Source organism: Felis catus, chromosome B3 (assembly GCF_018350175.1).
Source record: "Felis catus isolate Fca126 chromosome B3, F.catus_Fca126_mat1.0, whole genome shotgun sequence".
NCBI classification, from domain to species: domain Eukaryota; kingdom Metazoa; phylum Chordata; class Mammalia; order Carnivora; family Felidae; genus Felis; species Felis catus.
In genome coordinates, this window is record NC_058373.1 from 47,667,077 (window position 1) to 47,693,831 (window position 26,755).

Here is a 26,755-nt window from a genome sequence, read left to right on the forward strand (position 1 = left end):
AGTTTTGATGTGTACTGTTTTTCATTATCATTTAGTTCCATTTTTTCTTCCACTATATTCTTCTTTATTCCATGAATACTTTAGAAACATTTTGAAATTTTTAAATGTAGATTTTTAAAAATATTTTTTTGTTATTTATGATAATTAGCTTTGTAGTCAGGATGTAGTCAGTATGATACTAATTCATCAAAATTTGTTGAGACTTGCTTTATCTCCTAATACATAGTCAATTTTCATAAATACTCCTTATATATTAAAAAAGTTATATTTTTGCAGATGCTGGATGCAATTTTTTATATGTGTATTAAATCAGACTTGTTCAAATATTATTTTTAAAATATTTTTTAGAGGGAGTGCACAAGATGGGGAGAGAGACAGAGGGAGACACAGAGAGAGAGAGAGAGAAAGAGAGAGAATCTTAAGCAGGCTTCAGGCTCAGCATGGAGCCCAATGGGAAGTTCAGGCTCATGACTATGGGATCATGACCTGAGCCGAAATCCAGAGTCAGACCCTCAACTGACTGAGCCACCCAGGTGCCCCTCAATATTCTTTATCCTTACTAATTTTCTGATCTACTTACTCTATCATTATTAAGTGAGTTTATTAAAATCTCTCACTTTGGTGGATTTGCCAATTTCTCTTTGTTATTTTGTCAATTTTAGCTTTCTGTATTTTGAAGTTATTTTTTGTATAAGTTTTCCCAATATTTTATTTTGAGAAGAGACTCCTACATAAAAATTGAAAGAATAATTCAACAAACATCCATACATCTTTTATTTAGATTCACAAACTGTTACCATTTTGTCACATGTTGCTTTCTCTATTTCTATATGAGTATGTATGAGTTTATGTCTTTTTTTAAATTGAAGTGAAACCCATAGTATAAAATTAGTGATTTTAGAGTGTAAAATTTAATGGCATTTAGTATATTCACAATGTTGTATAACCACCGCCTTTATCTAATTTCAAAACATTTCATCACACCGAAAGAAAACCCGGCACCCATTGAGCAGTTGCTCCCCATTTCTCCCTCCTTCTAGCTCTGGAACCACCAAACTACTTTTTGTCTCTATGAATTTACCTATTATATATATTTCATAAAAATGAGATCATGCACTATATGGCACTTTGTGTCTGGGTTCTTCCACTTGGCATAATATTTTTGAAGTTCAACAATATTGTAGCATGTATCAGTACTTCAGTTATAATATATATACCATATTTGTTTATCCATTCATCTGTTGATGGACAGTTGGATTGTTTCCACCTTTCAACTTTTGTGAATAATGATGTAATGAATATCAGCATCAGCATACAAGTATCTGTTTGAGTCCCTGTTTTCAATTCTTTTGGATATATACGTCAGGCTGGAATTGCTGAGTCATATGGTAATTATATGTTTAACTTTTGTAGGAACTGCCAAAGTATTTCCAGAGTGACTGCACTATGTTACATTCTCACTAGCAATATATAAGAATTCCAATTTTCTACATTCTCATCAACACTTGTTATTTTCTGTTTTTGTTTTATTATTATTCTAGTGGGTATGAAGTGGTATCTCATTGTGGTTTTAATTTGCATTTCCCTAGTGACTAATGATACAGAGCATTTTTTCATGTGCTTGTCTACCATTTGTATATTCTTTTTAACAGAAATGTCTATTGAATTCCTTTGTGCACTTTTAAATTGGGTTGTTTGTCTTTTTGTTTTTGAGTTGTAAGAGTTCTTGTGTATTCGAGACACTATATTCTTGTCCGATATAAGTTTCAAATATTTTCCATTCTGAGGTTATCTTTTTACTTAATAATGCTCTTTGATGTACAAAAATTTTTAATTTTGATGAAGTCAAGTTTATTTTTTCTTCTGTTGCTCATACTTTTAATGGCACATCTAAGAATCTATTGTCTGAGTACATAAAGATTTACCTCTATGTTTTCTTCAAAGAGTTTTATAGTTTTAGTACTTACATTTAGGTCTTTGATCCATTTTGACTTAATTTTTCTATGTGCTGTGAGATAGGAGCCCAACTTCATTCTTTTATATCTAGAAATCCATTTGTCCTACTACCATTCATTGAAAAAACTGTTCTTTCTCCATTGAATAGTGTTGGCACACTTGTTGAAAATCAGTTGTTCATAGATATATAAGTGTATTTTTACCCTCTCAATTTTGTTCGGTTGGTCTATCGGTTTATTCTCATGCCAGTACAGCCTTGCTTTGATTACTATAACTTTTTTGTAAGTTTGTAACCAGGAAGAATGAGGCCTCCATCTTTGTTCTTCTTTTTCAAGATTGTTTTGGCTATTCATAGCCTCTTGTAGTTCCACATGAATTTGAGGATTGGCTTTTCTGTTGTTGCAAAAAAGGCCTTTGGAATTTCAATGAGTCTGTACATCCCTTTGGGTAGTATTGCTATATAACAATATTGTTTTCCAATCCACGAACACGGAGTATCTTTCCATTTATTTAGTTAGCTCTTTAATTTCTTTCAGCAGTTTTTTATATTTATCAGTATGTAAGTCTTTAATCTCCTTGGTTATATGTATTCTGAGCTACTTTTATTCTTTGGATGCTATTATAAATGGAATTGTTTTCTTAATTTTCTTTTTGGATTGTTTACTGCTGTTATATAGCAACACAACTGATTTTTATTAATGTTTATTTATTTATTTTGAGAGAGAGAGATAGAGCAAGCAGGGGAGGGGCTGAGAGAGAGGGAGACAGAGAATCCCAATCAGGCTCTGCACTGTCACACAAAGCCCAACGTGGAGTTTGAATTCATGAACTGTGAGAGAATGACCTGAGTTGAAATTAAGAGTTGGTCGCTCAACTAACTGAACCACGCAGGTGCCCTGCAACACAACTGATTTTTGAGTGTTAATCTTATACCCTGTAACTTGTTGAATTAGTTTACTAGTTCTATTAGTTCTTTTATGGATTTTTTTAAAGTAGGTTCCAAGACCAGCGTGGAACCCAACGTAGGGCTTGAACTCATGGCCCTCAGATCAAGACCTGAGGTGAGAACAAGAGCTGGACACTCAACTTACCGAGCCACCCAGGCACCCTTCTTGTATGGATTGTTGAGGGGATTTCCTATGTAAAGGATCATGTTGTTTGTTAATAGGAATAGTTTTATTTCTTTCTGCTTTGTATGCCTTTTTTTGTTGTTGTTGCCTAATTGTTTTGGTTAGGACTTCTAGTAAAGTGTTCAGTCGCACTGGTGAAAGTGAGCATTCTTGTCTTGTTCCTGATCTTAAAGGAAAAACTCTTAGTCTTTCATCACTGAGTCCAACATTAGCTGTTTTCTGGTGGTGGTTTATGTCTAGATTTCTGTGAAAAATTTTTAACTGTGTTTGCAATATATAAGGCTTTTTGAATACAAAAATTTATGTATTTGATCATTTTGAAAATATTATTAACTTTCCTTCATTATTTCATTTACCTTTCACTATTATAAGTATATATTTGTTAGACCTTCTCTGTGCTATTTGTTCATACTTATTAAATATATTCTATTTCATTATTTTTTTTGTGTGTTGTATTCTGAGAATTTCCTTCAGATACAGCTTTCAATTTACTAATTATTTCTTCAGTTCCATCTAGTCTGCTGTTTAATCCACATCCTTGGGTGGGTTTTTAAAAAAATTTCAATAATTGTATTTTTGCATTTCTAAAAGTTCTTATTGGTTCTTTTATAACTCAGCTGATTTTTTATAAACTCATTCTTTGGCTTTATGTTCTTTTATTTCTTTAAGTATATTAAACATGTTTACCTTGTATCCTATATCAGTATAGATATATACCTTGTATATATAGCTTTTTATGTTAAAATTATATATAACTTCCTAAACTTAAGTTTTTGTGAGTCTCATTCTGAAATTTTTTATGCTGACTTTGTTCACAATAATTTATTCTTCGTGTCTCATTATGTCAAAGTATGGATTTATGTTCCTTGAAATTTTATTGGTGGGATTTTTTTTTGAGGCCTAAATTAAAGTTAAATTTCTTGAGAGATTCGTTTTATTTTCTGCTCAATGTCTGGACTAAGACTAGGACTAATTTGAATGAAAATTTCTGTTTGTGTTTTTGGGACCATTCAGATTTTGTAAATCCTATCATTAAACCCACTTCAGGGTGGACTTGTAGTCTTGAATTATCAAGAATGACTTATCTTTTGCCTTGATTTATGGCCAGGAGTGAGACAATTTTCCTTAACATCTTTCTCCGTAGGATAGATTATTTTCTAGTTTACTCACTGAGGATATGGGTCTTTGGGATTCTTTGTTATTTGCAAAGTCCAGTATAATATCCTGCCTTCACGGGCCTACATTGTCTCTTGTCTGCCATGCCCAATGCCTTTTAAAACTAAAACTCTAGGCCACCAAAGATTGACAGATACCCAAGACAGGAGCTGGCTTCAGATTTCATATCTCTTTGGAGTTATGATCCTCTTCTTATACTTTTTTTTTTTAGCTTTGGAGGCTCTTTCTTGCATTCTTGATAAGTCAATCATGGATGTAAAAAAATTTTTTTTTTAATTTAACTAGCATTTTTAAGATATTTTGCACTGGGCATTTAAAAAGAAATTTGATAGGTTTTTGCCAAGAACTAGAATTTTATGTTATTTCTGAATAAAGATAACATATACCATATTTAGCTTAACCTTTCCCCTACTCTTAAATTGTCATGCTAATTTTCTTTATTATTTCTTCGTTAGTTTTTTTACTAAGTATAATAGTGAGGTGAACATCTTTCCTCTTTGTTTTTTTGTTGCTTTATTAATATCTTGATTATTTCCTTGGAATATTTTTGAATAGGGTTTCTGGGTCAAAGGAAAAATGGCCATTGATTTGAAGGGAAGTTTAGGAAGTACTATCTACAAGAATTGGACGTAGGAGGTAAGGCAGAGGAGGGAATCTAGTATGAGACTTAAGTTTTTGGCTTAAGTAACAAGCTAGATGATGATGTCATTAACTAAGATTGGGAACACAGGTTAAGGTGGGTGTGTGCGTGGGGAATGATAACAAGTTCAGTTTGGACATGCTGTATCTGAGGTTAGGTCACGTAGGTAGAGAAATTTTTAGTAGGCAGTTGCAAATACAGGGCAGAGGCTCAGGAGAGGGTTTTGGGCTATAGACACAGATATGGGATTCACAAAATTGGGGGTTCCAGGAGCCTGGAATCCATCAAATGTATTTTCAGGGATTAATGTATTTGATAAATTGATTTTTATCCTAATGCTTCTATTCATGCTTTCATTTCAATAATAATCTGGATCACTTGGATGACCACTTTATTAATAGTATTGCCAACTTACTTCAGTGTCTTTATTTGTATTAATGTTTATAATCTTGCTGGTGCCAAGTATCACAGAGCCAGGCTTACTATGTAAATGATGCAATCAGGTCAAGTGAAGATGAAGTGATATCATTGTGTGCTTGCTCATATGAATGAAGGTTTCATAGTAGTATGAATAGAGAAAAGTGGTGGGAGAACTGAATCATCACATGGTACACAGTTCTATTTAAATTAAAAAGAATCTATGTTATTAGCAGCCACTTCCACATTCACATTCTGAATTGGCAAATTGGTTTCAAGGAAAAAAAGCATAACAATCCTAATAAATTAATGTTTATTTCATTGTATGAGTTTTTTTAGATTTTTAGTTTTATTTGAGTGTATTTTATAAAGATTTTGCCTGTAAACTTGTTAGGAACTAAAAGCATAAAGAATTTATACTTATTTAAGTAAGTGAATAATACAATAAAAATAATTCTGGTCAACATTGAAAACTTAAGACAATAATTTTTTTAGATTATACAAATTTGTGTGTCAGAGCTGAGCCATGGATATAAGTAGGACTTGTCCAGAGAAAGTTCAAAGTGGAGAAAGAAAGGGTGCTGGGAACAGAATGCTGGGAAGCATCAGTAATTAAGTAATGCATGAAGGGAAAGAGAAAAACTTACAAACCCAATGTTAAGATGGGAATAAGGTGGTTAAAAGGAGGGAATTGAAATGTCTTTGAAAGGCATATATGGCCTTTTCCCAAACCCTTTCAGTTGAATGAGTAAATAAGTGGTGAGAATGTAGGTAGGAACAGTGTCAGAACAGTTTCTTAAAATGAGCTTGGTTAAGATTGAAAGGAAAGAAAGAATGTTCTGGAATGGGACATAACATCATTATAAATGCAAGTCCTTGAACATATTTATGTGCTAAAAAGGAATTAATGGAGGAAGGATTCCCATATATATCAGAAGAAATACTTGACAAAATGGGATCTCAGTAAAGATGGGACTCAATGTGAGACAGATAACAGATGGCAGGGTTTTCCCTTGAAGAGTAATGATAATATTCATTTGAGATGAGATATGAGTAAGTTTAAAACTGGAAACTGGAGTCATGCTGTATAGCTTGTAAGTTTCTGTGAAGTAAGGACCAGAGTGATGGGGAGGTAGTTGTAGAAGATTCATGAAAACAGTGGTGAAGATTTGTAATAGTTATTATGAGAAATGGGTTGGGAACTTAACCAACAGTGTTGACAACCTTGCTGAGATCAGGGTTCTAGTTTTGGCTGTGCGACTTACTAGCTCTATGAATTAAGCAAATAATCTAACCTGTCTGAATATTTGTAGAATGAGGAATTTGGACAATGTACCTACTTCTTTTTTTTAGTTAAAATTATTTTTTATTGAATTATAATTGGCATATAATATTAGTTTCAGGTGTATAGTATATTGATTTTATATTTTTTTACATTCTGAAGTGATCACTTGGTTAGGTCTGATTACTATCTGTCACTATACAAAGTTGTAATATTATTGACTATATTCCATATAATTCACACACATCCTTTTGACTTATTTACTTTATAACTGGAGGTTCATACCTCTAAATCCCCTTTGCCAATTTCACCCATCTCCCTACACTCTTCCCCTCTGGCAAATACCAGTTTGTTCTCCTATCTGTGAATCTATTTCTGTTTTATTTGTTTTGTTTTTTTGTTTGTTTTTTTGTTTTGTTTATTTTAATTTAATTGTTTATTTAACTTATTTTTAATTGTTTTGTTTTTGTTTTGTTTATTTGTTTCATATAAATGAAATCATATGATATTTGTCTTTATCTGACTTATTTCACTTAGCATAATATCCTCTAGGTTCAGCCTTGTCACAAAGGGTAAGATTTCCTTCATTTTTGTGGCTGAGTAATATTTCATTGTAGATATATTACCAGTTCTTCTTTATCCATTAATCTGTCAATGGACACTTAGTTTCCTTCCATATCCTGGCTATTATAAATAGTGCTTCAGTGAACATAGGGGGCCATATCTTTTTGAATTAGTGTTTTTGTCTTCTTTGGATAAATACATAGAAGTGGAATTGCTGGATTGTATGGTAATTCTATTTTTAATTTTGAGGAACCCCCATACTATTTTCCACAATGGCTGCACCACTTTACATTCCCACTAAGAGTGCATAAGCATTCCCTTTTCTCCACATCCTCACCAACATTTACTTCTTGTCTTTTTTATAATAGCCATTCTGACAGGTGAAGTGATAGCTCATTGTGGTTTGATTTGCATTTCCCTGATGATGAGTGATGTTGAGAATATTTTCATGTGTCTCTTTGTCACCTATATGTCTTCTTTGGACAAATGTCTGTTCAGGTCCTTTGCCTGTGTGTTAATCAGATTATTTGGGTTTTGGGGGGATTGAGTTGTATCAGTTCTTTATATGTTTTGGATATCAACCCCTTATTGGATATATTGTTTCCAAGTATCTTCTCCCATTCAGTAGGTTGCCTTTCTATCTTGTTGATGGTTTCCTTTGCTGTCCGTAGGCTTTTTAGTTTGATGTAGTTCCATTTGTTTATTTTTGCTTTGTTACCCTTGCCTGAGGAGACATATCCAAAAATATATTGCAAAGACCAGTGTCAAAGAGCTTACTGCCTGTGTTTTCTTCTAGGAGTTTTATGGTTTCAGGTCTTATAGTTAAGTCTTTAATCCATTTTGGGTTTATTTTTGTGTATGGTGTAAGAAGGTGGTCCAGTTTCATTCTTTTGCATGTAGCCATCTGGTTTTCCCAACATGGATTAGGTAATTTCTAAAGAGCTTTTAAGTCCCCAAATCTTTTAATTTAGAAGTCAGGCACTAACTCCTTTCTAATAAGAAATCTAACACAATAAATATTTTCCCCTTTTAAGAGTTACTTTGGAACCAAAAACTAGGCCTTTTTAGACTACATTTAGTTTGAAAGTCCACATGGAGAATTAAAAAGCCAGTTAAAATAGGAAGGGAAAAGGAATGGAAGACTTATTTTTTTCTCCTCTTCAAGCACAGCAACCATCCACTGAAGCAAACAACACTCACAGAAAGATACAGGAACTAGAATAAGAAAAAAAGGTGAAATAAATTGTTGTCAGTGTCTTTTTGTTTTCTAGTTCCTAGGAATTTGTAAGTGAATTCCAACTTTGTGTTAAATTATTGTGAAATTCCAATGAGGAATTGAGGAAAATGAGATAGCCTGAAGGAATTTTCTTTTTAGTTTTTTTTTTAATGTTTATTTATTTTTTGAGAGAGAGAGAGAATGAGTAGGGGAGGGACAGAGAGAGAGAGACACAGAATCTGAAGCAGGCTCCAGGCTCTGAGCTGTCAGCACAGAGCCCCACATGGGCCTTGAAGTCACGAACTGTGAGATCATGACCTGAGCTGAAGTCCAAGGCTTAACAAACTGAGTCACCCAGGTGCCCCTCTTATATATCTGTCTGTCTACAAATATATAGATAGAAAGATAGATGATAGATAGATAGATAGATAGATAGATAGATAGATTTTCCAGGAATAGAATTTAGTAATTCATCACTTACATATAGCACCCATGCTGCTCATCCCAATCAGTGTCCTCTTTAATGCCCCTCACCCGTTTAGCCCTTCCCCCCACCCAACACCCTGCCGGCAACCTTCAGTTTTTTCTCTGTATTTAAGAGTCTCTTATGGTCTGTCTCCACTGGAGGAATTTCTTGTAAGAGAATCCACTCTAAAAGTCTAACTACTCTGCATCTTTAAGGAAGGAGTGGCTCCAAATAAACACAGGCTTGATAATGATTGAAAATGTAAATTTAGTGGGTCACCTCTCTTTGCTCTCAAGAATTTTTTTTACAGTTAAACTTTTTAAAAAATTTAAATTCTTTACAATTTGCGGTATGGATCAACTGAAATAACTTCCTAAATACCGTATCTGGCCTTGTAAAGAGTCAAGACCACATTCAACAATCATGGGAATACCTAACTCTTTATTTTTCCTTCAAGAAAGGTCTTTACTTAAAAAAGACCAAAGCAATCTGAGTTGTGCCTGAAATTCAAGAAAACCCAGAGCTATATGATTCCCTGAGCTGCTTGGCCTGGAATACTCAGGAGCTGCCTGTATGGAGCTGTGTGCACCTACTGTACTCCATGCATTCAGCCCTCAGCTAATAATGCCTGTGAAGAATAGACCTCCAGCAGAAGGAAGAGTTCCAGTCCTGCCAACTGTTACACTATTTATGTATTCACAGTTCCGCTTCTCTCACCAGAATGTGAATTCCTGGAGGGCAGAGAAATTGTCTAATTCATCTTTTTATCCCTAGCGCCTTTAACGGCAACTTGCACATAGCAACTTCTAATATCTTCTTATGGGATAAATAAATGATTTAAATCTATGATTCAGTATCCCAAATAATAAAAGGCAGAGTGTATAATAATTTCTAAGCATTCTTTTTTAAAAAAATTTTTTTTAACATTTATTTATCTTTGAGATAGAGAGAGAGAGACAGAGCACGAATGGGGGAGGGTCAGAGAGAGGGAGACATAGAATCCGAAACAGGCTCCAGGCTCTGAGCTGTCAGCACAGAGCCTGATGCGGGGCTCGAACTCACAGACCGCGAGATCATGACCTGAGCCGAAGTCGGCCGCCCAACCGACTGAGCCACCCAGGCACCCCTAAGCATTCTTAAGGCATGGCTAATAACAGTTCTTTTCAGTCATGTTAACACAAAAAGAAATGGCACTTGGCATCTTTGCAAATTAAGGAAATACATATTGATTGGATATATATTGAAAATCAATGTTTATATTTCTGAATGCATGTATGAGCATATGTTGTTCTGATTATTTCCACATATCCTTGCCAGGCAGATTTTTCTAAAGCACCATCTTTATTTTGTTATTTCCCTGATTAAGGCCCCATGATGACTTCTAGTTGTATAATGTATTGGTTTGGAGCTTTTGGACACTAACAAAAAGCAGTTTTCATTTAATCCAAGATTTCATCAGTGTTGTGTAATGGAAGTGGTATAGAATTATGCTATGTGGGCATAATTATTACTCAATACTTACTTGAATGCAGGGGACAGAAACTCAATTCAATTAGTTGAAGAAAGAGAAGGAGGAGAAGAAGAGGAGGAGGAGGAGGGGAAGAAGAAGAAGAAGAAGAAGAAGAAGAAGAAGAAAAAAAGAAGAAGAAGAAGAAGAAGAAGAAGAAGAAGAAGAAGGAGGAGGAGGAGGAGGAGGAGGAGGAGGAGGAGGAGGAGGAGGAGGAGAGGGAGGGGGAAGGGGGAGGGGGAGGGGGAGGAGGACAAGAGGGAGAGAGAGAGAAAGAAGGAAAGAAAGAAAGAAAGAAAAAGAAAGAAAGAAAGAAAGAAAGAAAGAAAGAAAGAAAGAAAAAAGAAAGAAAAGGAAAGAAGAGAAAATGTTTTTTTGAGTTAATGGGAAGTCCAGGAGATTGCACCTGGCTGTAGGCATGGCTGGCTCCAGAGGTTTGAATAATGTTGTCAGGACTCTGACTCTATTCCTCTCTCAGATTCATTAATTTCTTCTTGGCGTCTTTCTTAAGTAGGATTTCTCTTCTCTGAAGGCAGTGTGGCCTACAGTTGTCTTAGGCTCACATCCTTCAAGTTTAGCAATCTCCAAAGTAGGGGAAATCATCCTGATTAACTCCAGAGGGAAAGTTCTGGGGAGGACTCTATTTGGCCTAAACTGGGTCATGTACCCATTTCTCAACTAATGTGGTGAAGGAATGGTATATTTTGACTTGCTGAATCTGGATCACATGTCCCAGGCTTGGAGTCAAGGGAAGGTGGAGTCCCATAATGGCCATTTCCTTCAAAATCACTTGGAATGGGGTAGAGCAGTTCTCCAAAGGAAAATGTGTGGCTCTTATCAGAAGGGAGATGCATTGACACAAGTAGCTTATCAGTCTACTACACCAGGGCTGAGGTGGAGCTTGTATATGCAGGTCTGATGAACCAACTGGCCTCTGTCCCAATTGCTCAGGGTGTATATTCTCAATGCCTGGTGTACATATTGTACATTGTTAACTTTTTTTTTAACGTTTTATATTTTTGAGAGACAGAAAGAGTGTGAGCAGGAGAAAGGCAGAGAGAGAGGGAAACATAGAATTCAAAAGAGGCTCCAGGCTCTGAGCTGTCAGCACAGAGACCAACACAAGGCTCGAACCCATGAATGTGAGATCATGACCTGAGCTGAAGTCAGATGCTCAACCGACTGAGCCACCCAGGTGCCTCAATTGTTAACTATTTTGATATCATCCCCACATCCCATGAATCTCACCATTTATGAGTTAAAAATAATATATGTAATACCATATGAGCAGTCTTGAACACATAAAAAGAACATTTATTTTTATGGAACAAAAATGACACCTAAACAAAGTTTTTGGCAAGATATTTTTCAGAGCCTGATCAAATTTGGAGCAAAGAGAATTGGTGAAACTATTGCCCCCTTTTTTTTCTTAAAGAAAAAATAAAGAATGTTTATATGTAGTCCTTTATGAAGTGTTTATATCATATTATTACTCTCCCCAATATCTAAAAGTGGTTTGAATTTCTGATAATAAAACTGAATACTTCTGTCAGTAGTGAGCTTAGGGACACATGCACCAAAGCAAAGCTAAGTCCCAAGTCCCTAAGATGCCCTTCAAAAGCAGTCATCCAGTTAATTTGATCTATTAAACAAACTTAGCAGTTGGGATGCCCACACAGTGAGAAAGGCTGCTTAGAGATGGAATTTTGGCTTTAATTGGAATCTTCTGTCCTTTATTAGACAACCATAAGCTTCCAATTATACACACCATCTTCATTTCAAATTATGGATTTATAAAACCTTATGAATTTTCATTCCTCACAACAGATTTAGGAATAAACACAAGCTTCTGTCATGAACAAATATAAGAGGTTTTCTTCTCTCTCTCTCTCTCTCTCTCTGTCTCTCTTTTTTTATGCCACATCCCAAAGGTCATTGATAATTGACCAAACACCCACTGTGTATCCAGAGATGTGTTAGGTATTTGGAGCTATTAAAAGGAAACTTGAAAAATAATTCTTTTCCTTGAAGAATTTAGGTAATATGTCTCAGGAGAAAAATTAACATACTTAGAACAATAAGGTAATAATTAAATGGAACCTTTGCTGTTTCCACTAATGGTGCAATGGCTTCCCCTCCATTTCAGTCTGTTGAATTTTACCCATTCTTCAGGGTCTGTTTCCAGAACTTTCCTTTATTTAGCTTTACTTGATTACTTGAATATAAAGTAGGGCTTACATTCCTCTGAACCATCCACCCTAGCAACACTTAAAATGTCTTCATAGCTCTTTATCATCTATAGGAGCAGCCCAGTCTCTGTAGCCTGGTGAGGAGTCCTTGACCAGCTCTCTTGCCTTATCTCCCCTTGCCCTTCTATTTGCACACATTTTGAAAGTAAACCAAATTCTGGTACCAAATCCAAACCTAGTTTAGTAAACAAAATGAAACAAAACAAAATGTTACCAAATGTTGTGAATTTCCACATGTAGTCTTCTCTACATAGACCAGTCTTTTCCTTCCCTTTCCCCCAATTTAGCCCTTGTCAAACTCCCACTCATTCATTAACATAGCTTAGACATCACTCTCTCAATGAGGTCTCCTTCATTTCCATCCTGTAGATTGTGCTTTGCCTTTTGTACCTGCTCTTATGATTCTGGGTGGTGGTGATTCGCTTTCATGTCTACCTGCATTCTCCTTCTAATTGTCAGCACCCATCCCTTACTTAGTTTGGACCCCTGAGTGTCTAGTAAGAGCCTGGCACACAACAGGTCCTCCATAAAATTTTATTGAAATGAATTGGGTTGCTTTGAACTAAGTAAGAGTATAGAGAATACTTGAAGTAGCTGAAGAGCCTAGCTGAACCCCAGGTTTTATGTCCATGTTGACAAGGGGAAAAAGTTGTTAGAGAAGGGGGAGATGACATGAGCAATACCCAAGGAAGGAAAATGAGACAGGTGAAAGCTAGGGACTGTGGATGATCATATCTGCCTAGAGTAGAGGCTGTAGAGTGGAGAGTGTTAGGAAATAAAATCAGAAAGGCCAGCATGGCCATGTTATGGATGACTTTGAATGTGAAGCAAAGGAGGTGAAACATGATGGAATAAGTACTGCAATTTGAGAAAAGAAAATTTTAGAAATATCCCAAGTATCTGTGTAGAAGATGAGCTTTATCCCTCTTACAACCTCTTCTGGCATTTACATTATTACTACTAGTATGTCAGTGGTCCCAACTGGCCTAGAGTCATCTGAGCATAATAGTCTGGTAGTTTGAAGCAGAGTGTGATGTGTTGGGAGTCAGAAGTCTGGAGTTGAATTTCTGCTCTGGTCTAATTTGTTACCTGATAGGGTGAAATCACTTCACCTCTCTAATCCTGTGTTCTCATCTGTAAAATGAAGGCAGAAGGTGGATAACATAATTTATGAGGTCCCTTTGATCTCTAGGAGTCTGTATGTAACAAAATAATTCTTAGCTACTTTATTAATCTATTTTTGCCCCTTAGTTTTATTTGTTTATTTACCTGTTTACTGGGTTTTAGAGTTGCTTTATTAGACAGGTCTCTGACAGTCCCACAATCTGCTCTGCTGAGACCAGCCTCTGAGGTCCTAACCATTGTGTCACAGCTAGAAAACCCTGCCCAAGCTTCCACCCTTCCTTAAAAACCCAGCTCCAGCCCAACATATTTCTTGAAGCTTTTCCTAATCTCTCCAAGTCTCTGTTATTTATTCCTTGCTTTTGGTGTTTAAAGATATTTTGTCTTGAGCTATTCTTTATTTGTATCATATTGTCTTTTCTCTCTCCAATTTCTTTTTAAGCTTCATAAAATATGGAACTGTTACATGCAATATTTGTTCATCTCCCATACCCCATTGCACCCCAGTACAAAGCTAGGCACAAAATAGATGTTTAGTAAACGTCTTGAATATTGAATGAATGATGTACAGGAAATATTACTAAAAATAGAAAAAGTTGACCTCAAAAAGGACACCTATAGGGCTTGGAATTGAAATAATGTAGCCTATCAATGATTTCATACATAGTATTTTGTACCCCATGAAAGACTGATTTAAGATGTGTTGTGTGTGTGTGTATATACACGCACACACAAGATGTGGTATATGTGTATACACATACACAATGGAATACTACTCGGCAATGAAAAAGAATGAAATATTGCCATTTGCAACAATGTGGATGGAATTGGAGGATATTATGCTGAACAAAATAAGTCAGTCAGAGAAAGATCATATGTTCTCACTCATATGTGGAATTTGAGAAACTTAACAGAAGACCATGGGGGAAGGGAAGGAAAAACTAGTTACAAACTGAGAGGGAATTAAACCATAAGAGACTCTTAAATACAGAGAACAAACTGAGGGTTGAGGGAGGGGAAATGGGTGATGGGCATTGAGGAGGGCACTTTTGGGATCAGCACTGGGTATTGTATGTAAGCAATGAATCATGGGAATCTACTCCTGAAGCCAAGAGCACACCGTATACTCTGTATGTTAGCTAACTTGACAATAAATTACATTTTAAAAAAGATAGGATGATCTGTGAAGTTTCTGGTCTGTGGGCTTGTCTTGAATTAAAGAGTGGGTGGTACCAGGTCCTAGATATTCCAGCCAACTCAAGGAAAAGAGAAAACAGAGAACTGTTTACTGAGTGACTTTGCTGTTGGACAAGTCCCAAGTGCAGCTTGAGAACATCGGGCAGAGTTACCACCCTGCTGCCACAACCTCTGCCAACTTGGATAAGAAGCAGTGAGGTTGACCTGTCTTTTGGCTCTGGAACAAGGCGAGGGAGCACACCAGCAGGCATGGGAAGGAAGAAGTTGTGAAATGAAAGACATGAAAAAGAGATGACTATGAGCCTCTTTCCTCTTTTCTCCTGTTACCCCAAGTCTCTCTCCTGCCTCCTTGACACCTGTAAAGTGGTATAAACCAGAACCTTGCACTTTGCACCAACTGTGGCATGGGGCTCTGGGGTCTAGCTTGGGGTAACAGAAGACGGTGAAAATCAGTTTTGTTTCTTAAAGTAGTCCTACCATAAAAGGTTTGAAGATCACTACTCTGCTTGGATAATTAGCCTTTAAACAACCCAATGCCTAAACAACTCAAAGCAAAATATAAGAGGGAGGTTTACTATGTGAAGCAGTTGAGGTCTAGATGGCAGTGTTGAAGCTCTCTTCACTGTAAATTAGCTCATGGAAATAAAACGTGTGGGGTTAGGAACTCCAAATCCTGCCGTTGCTCTCAAATTGCCTCAGGCTGTCTTTCGTAGGAAAGTCCAGAAACTACGGATTCATCGTATGCGCCCCCCCTACCCCGACCCTTTCTGACATGCTCCAAAGCTGTTAGTGTTTATAACAGAAGAATGGGGCATTACGTTGATTTGTCTTACTGTGTGCAGAAAATGTAGGAATAATTCCCGTGTGTCATCAACCATTTAGTCAGCACTCAGTTCCTTAGCAGAGGAAATGGTAAGATTTATTAGGGAAAGTATCTGTCATACCATATAAATAGATGCACAGTTAAAGCAGATGCAGCAGGCGGAGTATATATTTCTGTGTGACTGATCATAAGGAACTTATTATCAAGAACTCTTTGGAAAAATCATTTGGTAAGATGGCAAACATAAGGATGCACTTATATTTTTATGCAGTTCCTCAAAACAGTAATTTTGGCTCAAAATGCATTATTGGGGTAGAAATAGTTTTAATTAAAAATGGTTTTGCATTATTTTTTTACTTTTGAGAAAACATGCAAGTGATAAAAGCAGCCCAATTGTAGAAAAAGCTACCTAAAATAGATCACTTTTTCACTGCCGACCCCAGACCCCAGCCTCCTCCCTCTTTACGGGTCATCACTGTCAATTTATTTGGTATTATTCAGAAATATTCAACACAAACTGATCCCCCCCTTTTTTTTTTGTTTTTACACAAATGGTAGTGTCTTTGTCATAGTCTTTCATGGCTACCTTTTTCCCTTAACAGTATACCTTGGAAATCATTCCTTATCAGTCTTACACATGGCCAGGCTCATTGTTTTTAACAGATTTAACTGATGTTGACATCTTGCCAAAATGGCTTTAGGGTTTTTTATGTTAGCGTTACGGATACTTTTTTTCCCCTTGTTAAATGTTTATTTTTGAGAGATAGAGAGAGAGGGAGAGAGAGAAGGGGAGGGGCAGAGAGGGGGGTGGGTACAGAGGATCTGAAGCTGGCTCTGTGCTGACAGTAGCCAGCCCACTGTGGGGCTTTAATTCACCAACTGTGAGATCATGACCTGAGCTGAAGTTGAAGTTGGTCAGTGGACTCAGTGAGCCACCCACGTGCTCCAACATTACAGATACATTTTAACCATAGCCCCCCCTGCCCAATTCTGTTGCTCTCTGACTAAAGGTAATCACTATCCCCAAATTAGCATGTATCCTTCCTGCCTTGTTTTTATATATTTAGTGTATATGTATTTAGTATTTCATTATGTGACTCTGGCACCACAATTTATCAGCAGTTGTGTTTTTGAACATTTAGTTTGTTTGCAGGTGTTTGCTGTTAAGTGCAATTCTAAAATAAGCATTCTCTTTCATGTCTCCCTGGGCACATGTATGTGAATTTTTTAGGGTATATACTCACAAGGAGAATTTCTAGGTCGTAAGGTGTGTGCATAGCACCTTCATCTGATATTGCAAAATTATTCTCCAGTGTGGTTTTTGACCATACACATTCACACCAGCCACATTTAAAAGTTTTCCTTTCCTTTCCTTTCCTTTCCTTTCCTTTCCTTTCCTTTCCTTTCCTTTCCTTTCCTTTCCTCCCCTCCCTCCCTCCCTCCCTCCCTCCCTCTCTTTCTCTCTTTCTCTCTTTCTCTCTTTCTTTCTCCTTCCTTCCTTCCTTCCTTCCTTCCTTCCTTCCTTCCTTCCTTCCTCCCTTCTTTCTTTTTCTTTACTCTTTCTTTCGGTTGCTACATTCTTACTAACATTGGATTTCTCAGACTTCTAAAATGTTGCCAAGCTAATAGGGATGAAATAGTATCTCATCATGGTTTTAATTTGCATTTATTTCTGAAGGTATCTTTTCTTACTTTTTTTGGCTATTTAGTTTCCCTCCTAATAATTAATTATTGAAATGTTTGACAATTTTTCCTTCATATTATTTGTTTTTCCTTATTGATTTATAGGGATTATTTTATATTCTGGATACTATTATCCCATAATGTGTATTATAATTAACTTCTCCCACTCTGTGGCTTGCATTTTTACTATTTACGGTGTCTTCTGTCTAATGCAATTTTTATATTTTAATGTATTCAAATTCTCACTGTTTTCATTTTTTGCTTTTGTCGTTTTGTTTAGGAAACCTAAAGAAATGTAATGAAGACATTCTCTTAAACTTTCTTTTTAACTTTAAAAATTTCCCGCATACATTTAAATTTTTAATCCACATGAGCTGTATTTTTGTTACGGCATGAAATAGAGATCTAAATGCCTACCTTCTCCCGGTATAGGTGCTGGTTATGACCAGTTCTCTTGGCACGAAGTGTCTCATGGTCACTACTCCCTGCTGACATGTAAAGCCATCTCTGTCCCATGCCAAGTTTCCATATATGTATAGGTCAGTATTGACTTATTTTGTTCATTATGCTCCTCTGGCCTTATTTTATATCCTTGACCTAATACCACACTATTTAAATTACTGTGGCCTTATAGTTAGCCTAGTAGGGCAAACCTCCACTCCATAGTTTTCTTGTTCAAAAATTTCTTTGCTACTTTTATCTCTTTTATCTTCCACATGAACTTTACAGTAGGACTATTAAATTCCATGAAGAGTCTTGGGACTCCAATTGGAATTATAATGATTCATAGATCTATTATATATTCATGGGGAGAGCTACTGGATTTACACAATTATATCTTTCGATTCTTCAGTGTCTTATTATTTATCCAGTGCATCTTTTGTGTAAATGTTTCGTAATTTTACCAAATAGGTCTTGCATAAATTTCATTAGATTTTTGCCTAGGTATCTACTGTAAATGAGAGATTTTATATAAATACATATATTTTTTTCTCTTACACTCTGAACATGTATTATGTTGAATTCTCCATTTGTTTGAATTATTTACCTACAGATTCTCTTGCATTTTCTATGTAAATAATCCTATGGTCTGCAAATAAGAAAATTTTTCTTTCCTTCTAATTCTTTTTTTTAAGTATCATGCTGGCTAGGACTCTATACAGTGTTTAAGAGAAGCTGTGATAACTGGTACCCTTGTCTTGTTCCTGACTCTAAAGAGCACAATTCTAATGTTTTACCACTAAATATCATGTTTTCTAGAGGTTTCTGATAGATACATGTGGAAGTGACTGCCGGCTCCCCCAGATTTGGCTCTGTCTTTTCCCTTAAGTAGAATCTTTAAATTTTTTCTGAAGACTTGTCTACCAAGAAAATGCCTGCATTGACCAGCCTTCAACTACGTGAGGGCACATAACTTAGTTTCTGCCATGGGCGTCTAAGTGGAAGTCATATGTGCAAATTTCAGTATATCCTAAAGGGGAAAGGGTGCCTCTTTTTAGACACTCTCACCTTTTCTCCTTCCTGCGGCTTGACATGCAGATGTGATGACTGAATTGGAGCACTATAGTGGACTTGACGTGATCTTAGGAATAAAGATCACACAAAACATAATAAAGGAACTTGGCTCTGGGCCACTTAACCAGTCTTACGTGAGAGAGAAGTAAAATGCTATATAGTCTGAAGTTTTCTGCCACTAATAGTCAAGCCCAATCCTTCAACACTCTTCACCAGGGTAATGAGGTTGTAGTCCATTCTCAGTTTGCCAACGTTTTTTCTTTTTTCATAAATTACACTTTTATAAATTGCTCATCTCTATTAATGAGATGAATTACATTGATAGATTTTTCAATCATCCTTGGGATTCTGTTATGATATGCTTTTAGAGGTTGCAGATGTACAGAGATTTTCTTACTTTTCCTAAGGTTTTCAGATGAAAAATTTTAAACTAGAAAAGTTGGCCTGCACAGTGAACTCCCATGCATTAACCATTCAGATTCTACAATTAACATCTTATTATATTTGCTTTGTACCTTATCTCTTGTGATGTGTTATATCGGTTAGGTAATATTTTAAAATACTTGTGTTCAAAAGTGAGAATATTTAAATATATAAATATTTTCTTTTCCCATATTGTCTTTGTGCACTTTGGGTATCAAAAATATATATATCATAATATGAAGTAATGATCTCTTCTATCTCTTCATTGAGAAAGTCTGTTTAGTACAGGAAATAAGTTTTGAACATGTGGTTAAACTCACCTGTGTGGGTAAGTACTTGGTTGGCATGGTGCTTTTTTAATGGTACATTTTTTTTTATTGAAGTATAGTTGACATAAAGTGTTATGTTAGTTTCAGGTGTACAGCATAGTGATTCAACAAATTTATTTGTTATGTATGCTCACCTCATATAGCTACCATCTGTTACCATACAACACTATTACAATACCAGTGACTATATTCTCTATGCTGTACATTTCATCCTGGTGACTTATTCATTCCATAACTGGAAGCCTGTATCTCCCAGTCTCCTTCACTCATTTTGTCCATCTTCCTATCTCCCCTCTGGCAACCATCAGTTTGTTCTCGTTGTATTGTATTCTTTGTATTCTCTTTCTATTTATGGGTCTGTTTCTGCTTTTGTTTGTTTATTCCTTTGTTTTGTTTCTTATATTCCACGTATAAGTGAAATCATATACTATTTGTCTTTCTCTATCTGACGTATTTCACTTAGCATAATACTCTCTAGGTCCATCCATGTTGTTCCAAATGGCATGTTGTCATTCTTCTTTATAGGTGAGTAACATTCCATTGTGTGTGTGTGTGTGTGTGTGTGTGTGTGTGTGTATACACATATATGTGTATATATACCCCATTTTCTTTATCCGCTCATCTATTAATGGACACTTGGCTTGCTTCCATATCTTGGCTATTGTAAATAATGCTTAAATGAACATAGGAATGAATATATCTCTTTGAATTAATGTTTTCATTTTCTTTGGGTAAATACCCAGCAGTAGAATTACTGGATCTTATGGTATTTCTGTTTTTAACGTTTTGAGGCATCTCCATACTGTTTTCCACAATGGATGCACGAATTTGCATTGCCACTGATAGTGCATGAGGGTTTCTTTTTCTCAACATCCTTGTTAATACTTGTTGTTTCTTTGTGTTTTGGATTTCAGCCATTCTGACAGGTATGAGGTGATATCTCATTGTGGCTTTGATTGGCATGTCCCTATAATGAATGATGTTGAGCATCTTTTCATGTGTCTATTGGTCGTCTGTATGTCTTCTTTGGAGAAATGTCTGACCAGATCGTCTGCCCATTTTAAATCAGATTATTCTTTTTTTGGTGTTGAGTTGTATAAGCTCTTAATATGTTTTGGATATTAACCCCTTATCAGCTATGTCATTTGCAAATATCTTCTCCCATTCAGTAGGTTACCCTTTTGTTGATGGTTTCCTTTGCCGTGCAAAAACTTTTAGAGTAATCCCAGTGGTTAATTTTGGCTTTTGCTTCTCTTGCCTGAGGAGACCTATCTTAATGGATACAATTTTTTAAAATTACAGATTCAGGTGTGCCTGGATGGCTTAATCAGTTAAGCATCCGATTTCAGCCAGGTCATGATCTCACCTTCCTGAGTTCGAGCCCTGCACTAGGCTCTGTGCTGACAGCTCAGAGCCTGGAGCCTGTTTCAGATTCTGTGTCTCCCACTCTCTCTATGCCCCTCCCCACTCACATTCTGTTTCTCTCTCTCAAAAATAAATAAACATTACAAATTAAAAAATAAAATAAAATAAAATTACAGATTCAATTTATTTAATGGGTATAAATAAATATATAGATTACCATTTCTTTTTCAAGTCAATTTTAGTGATTTATCTATCTCTAGAGAACTGTCCATTTCATTAAACTGTCAACTTTACTTGTGTAACGATATTCATTGTATTTTCTAGTGCTTTTAAAAACTTTGACTCTATTTGTATTCATGTCCCTTTCTCCTCACTTTTCTCTTTTTCTATCAATCAGAAAAAATTAAAGTTTGTCTATTTTATCAGTCTTTGGAAAAAAACTAGTTTTAGGATGTATTGACTCCTTATTGATTTTCTCCTCTTTCATCTTTTTCTGTTCCTTTTGTTATTTTTTCTTTCCTTCTGAATGCTCTTTCTAATTAACTTTTGAGGCATATGCTTCCTTCTCTTCTATTAATGCCTTTAAAGTTCTAAATTTCCTACTAAATACTGCTTAAATTGCACACCACACATTTTAGTACTAGTGTTTTCATTGTCTGGGCAGTGCTAAACATTTGGTAATTTCCATTAATTTTTCTCGCCTTCTTAATAATTATTTAGAAGCTTCTAACATGAATAGGGCAGTGTAACTATTGTATTGATTTCTAATTTTACCTCACTGTTATCAGAGAACATGTTTTGGGTCATTGGTATTCATTTGAAATTTGTTTTTTGACATATTATAGTAAATTTTTATATATGTTTCATTTGCTAGAAAGAATGTGTATTTTAAGTTTTGGGTGTAGGATCACTTATGTTGTTTACATCATCTACAACTATGATTATTGATTTATACACACACACACACTCACACACATTTGAGGTTCCAAATAACTATTTATCCAATGTGAATTATTCTGTTTATCTTTGTATGTTTATATAATGACCCTTTTGCCTTAAAGCTAAAAAGTTGATATTACTATATTTAATTTCTGTTAATTTTTTTAAAAGTACATGTTATCCATTTACATAATGACGTCTCCATCATTGTGTTTTAGGCATATCTCTTAATAAGCAGTACATTGTTGCATTTTTAAAAGTCCCTATGAAAATTTGTCTTTTAGTAGGCAAGTTCAATATATTAATATTTGTATGTACTTTGATTATTGATCTATTTGGATTTATTTTTACCATATATGTTGTTTTCTATTTACCATTCTTTTTGATTCTTTTTTTATTTCTGTTAGGTTAATCTAGTTTTAAATTTTATTTTCCTCTTTCCTCTGTACTGGAACTTTGCTATCTGCCTAGGGTCAGGATTAAAATTAAAAAGTCCCATGTGAGAAATTAAAACCCGAAGCTTCTATACTAATTTCCCAAGCTAGGAGGTTGAACTTTTCTATGTCTCTTTTCATATTTAAAGGGTCTTCCTCCAAAGACATTACTTGTCCCCAGAATCTGTGTTTCAGGGAGCTCAGAGAGATTCCTTTATGCAGCTTCTGAACTTGAACAGAGAGGGTGGCCAAGAGCCTGGGATGGGCTCAGGGCCAGGACTTCTTTGCCCAAGGCTGGGGGTCAATGTGACAGACAAGGACACCTGAAGAAAACCCTGAACAGGAACTCTTTAGACCATCAAGTGAATCAGAGTGTCAACTCAGACTGAACCCACTATGGTTTTGTTCTCTTTTTATTCTGAAACCTTTTTTCCCCCTTTTGAGCTTAGCTATTTATTAAAAAAAATGTTTTTTATTGCATTTTAACCAGCGTTTCTATGTAGGTACCAATCTGCTACACTCTAAAAAGCTGTGGGAGTTAATTTACTTATCTTACAGATTGTTTACAGTTTGCAAATCTCACCTTCCACCTCAGATCTTTTTGTTTTTATCTATTTTCCTCAGCTTCTGTTTAGCCAACTTATAAGTAGATTCTTTTTTTCCCCCATCTTACTCATTGGCATTTTGAAATTCTGAGTGGCTGTTGTTCTGGCCTTTCCTCAAATCTCCTTGTCTCTCAGATTGAGGCAGGGAAGACCTCCCCTGTGCACAAGCTCCTGGATACCATACATCAACAGTCTAGGTAGGAAACCTGAAGCTTCTGGATGTGTGGCCTTTCACTTGTCCACCAATAGTTTCTAAAATGATGGCCCTGACAAATCTCAGGCTTCCTGGCTGCACATGGCGCTGGCTTTTTTGGAAATGTACCCAGCTGGAAGCAGTTGACCTGCCCAGACCTTCCAGCATTGGGCTTTCCAATACAACATGTTGGGGCCCTTATTTCCTATTGCTTCCTTTTGGCTAGGTGGCTCCCTCCAGCCACAGGCATTCCCTGGGCAGCTGTCTGAGTTAACATCTGAGCTTGGCGCTGGCATTACCGCTCATGAGCAAATTCCCCAGTGAGCCCACAGGGCTGTCTTCATTTCTTTTTTAGATATGATTATCTTGGAACAAAGCCAGCCTCATGGGTGTGAAACCTATGCAGTTATCCTGGCCCCTCACTCAGAAAAACCAGTACTTGCATTAATACTCTGCTACTGCTGTCTTGACATTTTAAAATAGCTTTTCAATACAATTAAAATTTTTTTATTTTGCACTAGGTTCCACAAACTATATACCCTCTCCTTAGGAGAAGCAGAGAACATCACTGATACTTGGAGAAGTGGGTGAGTCTTACTGACTATCCCCTTACTGACTAACTGACTTAGGAGTCTAGGGCAACAACTATTAGGAGTAATTGTTTAAAAATATTTTTTAGATGTAGTGCCATATGCTGCAAAACTTACCTTATGGGAAGCTTCCTTCTAAATAAGGCATTTTAGGACTTCAGGAAAGAAGAAGGGTACAATTCTAGAATAGCTAGATAGAATTTTCTGCAATGATGTTAATGTTCTATATCTTTGCTGTCCAATATAGTGGCCAGTAGCCACATGTGACTACTGAGAACTTGAAATGTGGCTAGTATGAGGAGCTGAATTTCTAAATTTTAATTAATTTTAATTATTTTACATGTAAAGTTAAATAGCCACATGGGACTACTGGCTATTATACTGGACAGTGTAGCAATGAAACAAAGTAGTTTCTGACCTTTGATACTTTGATTATATTTTGCATGGATCCTTTTTTGTTCAGAAAAGATCTTTTTAATTCATATTTAAGGTCTATCCAGAACTAGTTGGGGGAACTCAAATCACAGTTTTTTTTTCTCTTTAGTATAGAGAAGATATCCTTTCTACCTATGAAAGTTAAGCCATGAGGCTCTTTTCTATAGCCTACAAGGGAAATAATACCTGGACGAATGAATTGCTTAAAGACTTCACCTTCCAGTTCTAAAGGATTATGGAAGAACTAAGGAAGACGAAGAAGAGGCAAGGTCAAAAGCCAGAGTCTTGGCAAGGAATTATGGCGAGGAGGTGTAGTGGGAGGTGAGTTGATAGATGAGCTTGAGCCATCCCTCCTGGGTCCACATGACCTGGTGTACAAGTGACCCAGCAAGTTCTGCGTGTTCAGAGAACATAGTAGTATATCAGAGGGCTGTGGTCAAAGCCAAAAGGTAGCTGAATAGGAACTTCAAAAAGTTCAGAACTACAAATTTCAGAGATAGGTAGTACTTCATCTCAGAAAGCCACACCAGAAAAACTATACTTTAGTGGTCACCAGTCCAAGAAACAGAAAATCCAGCCACCCCACTATTCACCAGTGAAGATCCAGATAATGCTATCTCTGCTTGCTATCGGTCCACACAGATGCTATTTTGAAGGACACAAAGAGATGAAGAGAAAATTTGAAAGATTTAATATTTTACTTAAAGAAACAAAAGAGAGAATTCACATGAAGGGGTTATTTGAATTATTTAAAAAAATTTTTTTTTCAACGTTTTTATTTATTTTTGGGACAGAGAGAGACAGAGCATGAACGGGGGAGGGGCAGAGAGAGAGGGAGACACAGAATCGGAAACAGGCTCCAGGCTCCAAGCCATCAGCCCAGAGCCCGACGCGGGGCTCGAACTCACGGACCTCGAGATCATGACCTGGCTGAAGTCAGACGCTTAACCGACTGCGCCACCCAGGCGCCCCCGGGGTTATTTGAATTATTGAACTGAACTAACAAATTGAACTGAATGGGATAAATTTAGGGTTCTTTTTCCCAGTTCCCTGTGGATGAGCAGGTGTATTGTAGAGAAATAAAGAAGCTGCATTTTCTTTATACATCTAAGTGCAGAGTGAATGAATTTGTGACTCTGCTACAAATATGTCTGCCTTCCTGCCAAGCCAGTTGTGGGCAGCAATTCTATTTACAAGCTTTAGCAGAAGTGGAATGTGTGGCAGGAAGTGTGGTGGGGATGCTAACCTGCTGTATTGAGCTTAAGAGCTAGCATTATGAGAGAATTGGCAACTTTACTCATAGATAGACGTCCTTTCTTCAAAGGCACGAGCGACTTCCCATGGGCAGTTCATTGGGGCTTATGCAGAAGGCAGTTATTCTTTTATCACCTACCTGGACATGGAGGAGGTTGTAGATACTTCAGTGTACCCGTCCAAGAGCTTTGAGATCAATGGGAGAGACACTGTCTGTCAGATTATGGTGTCATTTTGCCTTAGTTATCTTCTAATGCCAAATGAATCACAATCTAATGCCACAATCAAGGAGGCAAGATCTACTTGGGCAATATCCTAATTACTCATCTGAATCTAACATCCTATCTGTCTCTTGTCTATACTGTTGTGTGTAGTCCCTCTGTGGGCTACAACTCCACCTGCAGGCCAACTCCAAAAAATACACATTCAAGAAAATGGAGGAATATCTGGGTTGTATTCTGTACAGCCAAGACATCTGCATTGTGCTTCAAGTATTCATGGTCCCAGAGTAAAAACCCACATGGTTCATTAAATATATTTAGCAATTCCTGGAATTTATTACAAAATTCATTACACATTTCTTCTCCTTGGCTGTTAGAATAGCTGACACTTTGAAAAGGAAAGGAGGTTTTTTGTTTTTTGTTTTGGTTTTTTTCCTGCTCAGAGGCAGATGCAGCTTTCCAATAAGCCTTGCTTCATTTTTCCAACCTTCCACTAACCCACCTGACTCAGTCCAACCCATATGAATATTTCCAACCATTGAGATTGGAAACATTAGATCCCAAGAGGCCCCACCCCGGATGCCTCCTCTACCCCTTGGGTTTCCTTCTCTGGGAAATTGACTTTTGGAAAAATTCAATTGATCATCCTCTTTGGGAACAAAAGTCACTTGTCATAGAGACTGTAGTGGCTAAGATGAGTGCAGGGACTCCTTTGCATTAGTGTCATCTTTTTTAAGCACTTTGGGTTTACCATTTCATACCCAATCCTGGAAATCATAGAACCATGAGTGAAAACTGCAGCACCAGTCCTGGCAGTCATGTGGCTGGGAATTCTGAGGACATCCAGCCCTAGCCATTAGGCACAGATAAGGGCCCACACAATTGGATTTTTATGATATGTGGGTGTAAGAGGAATAAAATGGTTAAGAATGGGCTTTAAGTTTACATTCTGAGGTACTGGGTTTTCTTAGTCCATTCAGGATGCTATAAAGTACCACAGGCTGAGTATCTTTATACAACAAGA

At 36.4% G+C, this 26,755-nt stretch overlaps 1 protein-coding gene across 5 annotated transcripts in view; it reads left to right on the forward strand.

Moving 5' to 3' along the window:
- The window catches only part of ZNF280D (zinc finger protein 280D), a 327,277-nt gene that overhangs the window by 51,173 nt on the left and 249,349 nt on the right, over positions 1-26,755 (forward strand). For 3 of the 5 annotated variants that reach the window (XM_045059257.1, XM_045059260.1, XM_045059261.1), the window contains exons 1-2: positions 23,753-23,818; positions 24,480-24,577. The exons of 1 other annotated variant lie outside the window; for it this stretch is intronic. The gene's annotated coding sequence lies outside the window, so the exon portion shown is untranslated. Of the gene's footprint in view, positions 1-23,752; positions 23,819-24,479; positions 24,578-26,755 lie in introns of those variants that run through there. One more of the 5 variants, XM_045059258.1, reaches the window with a different exon arrangement.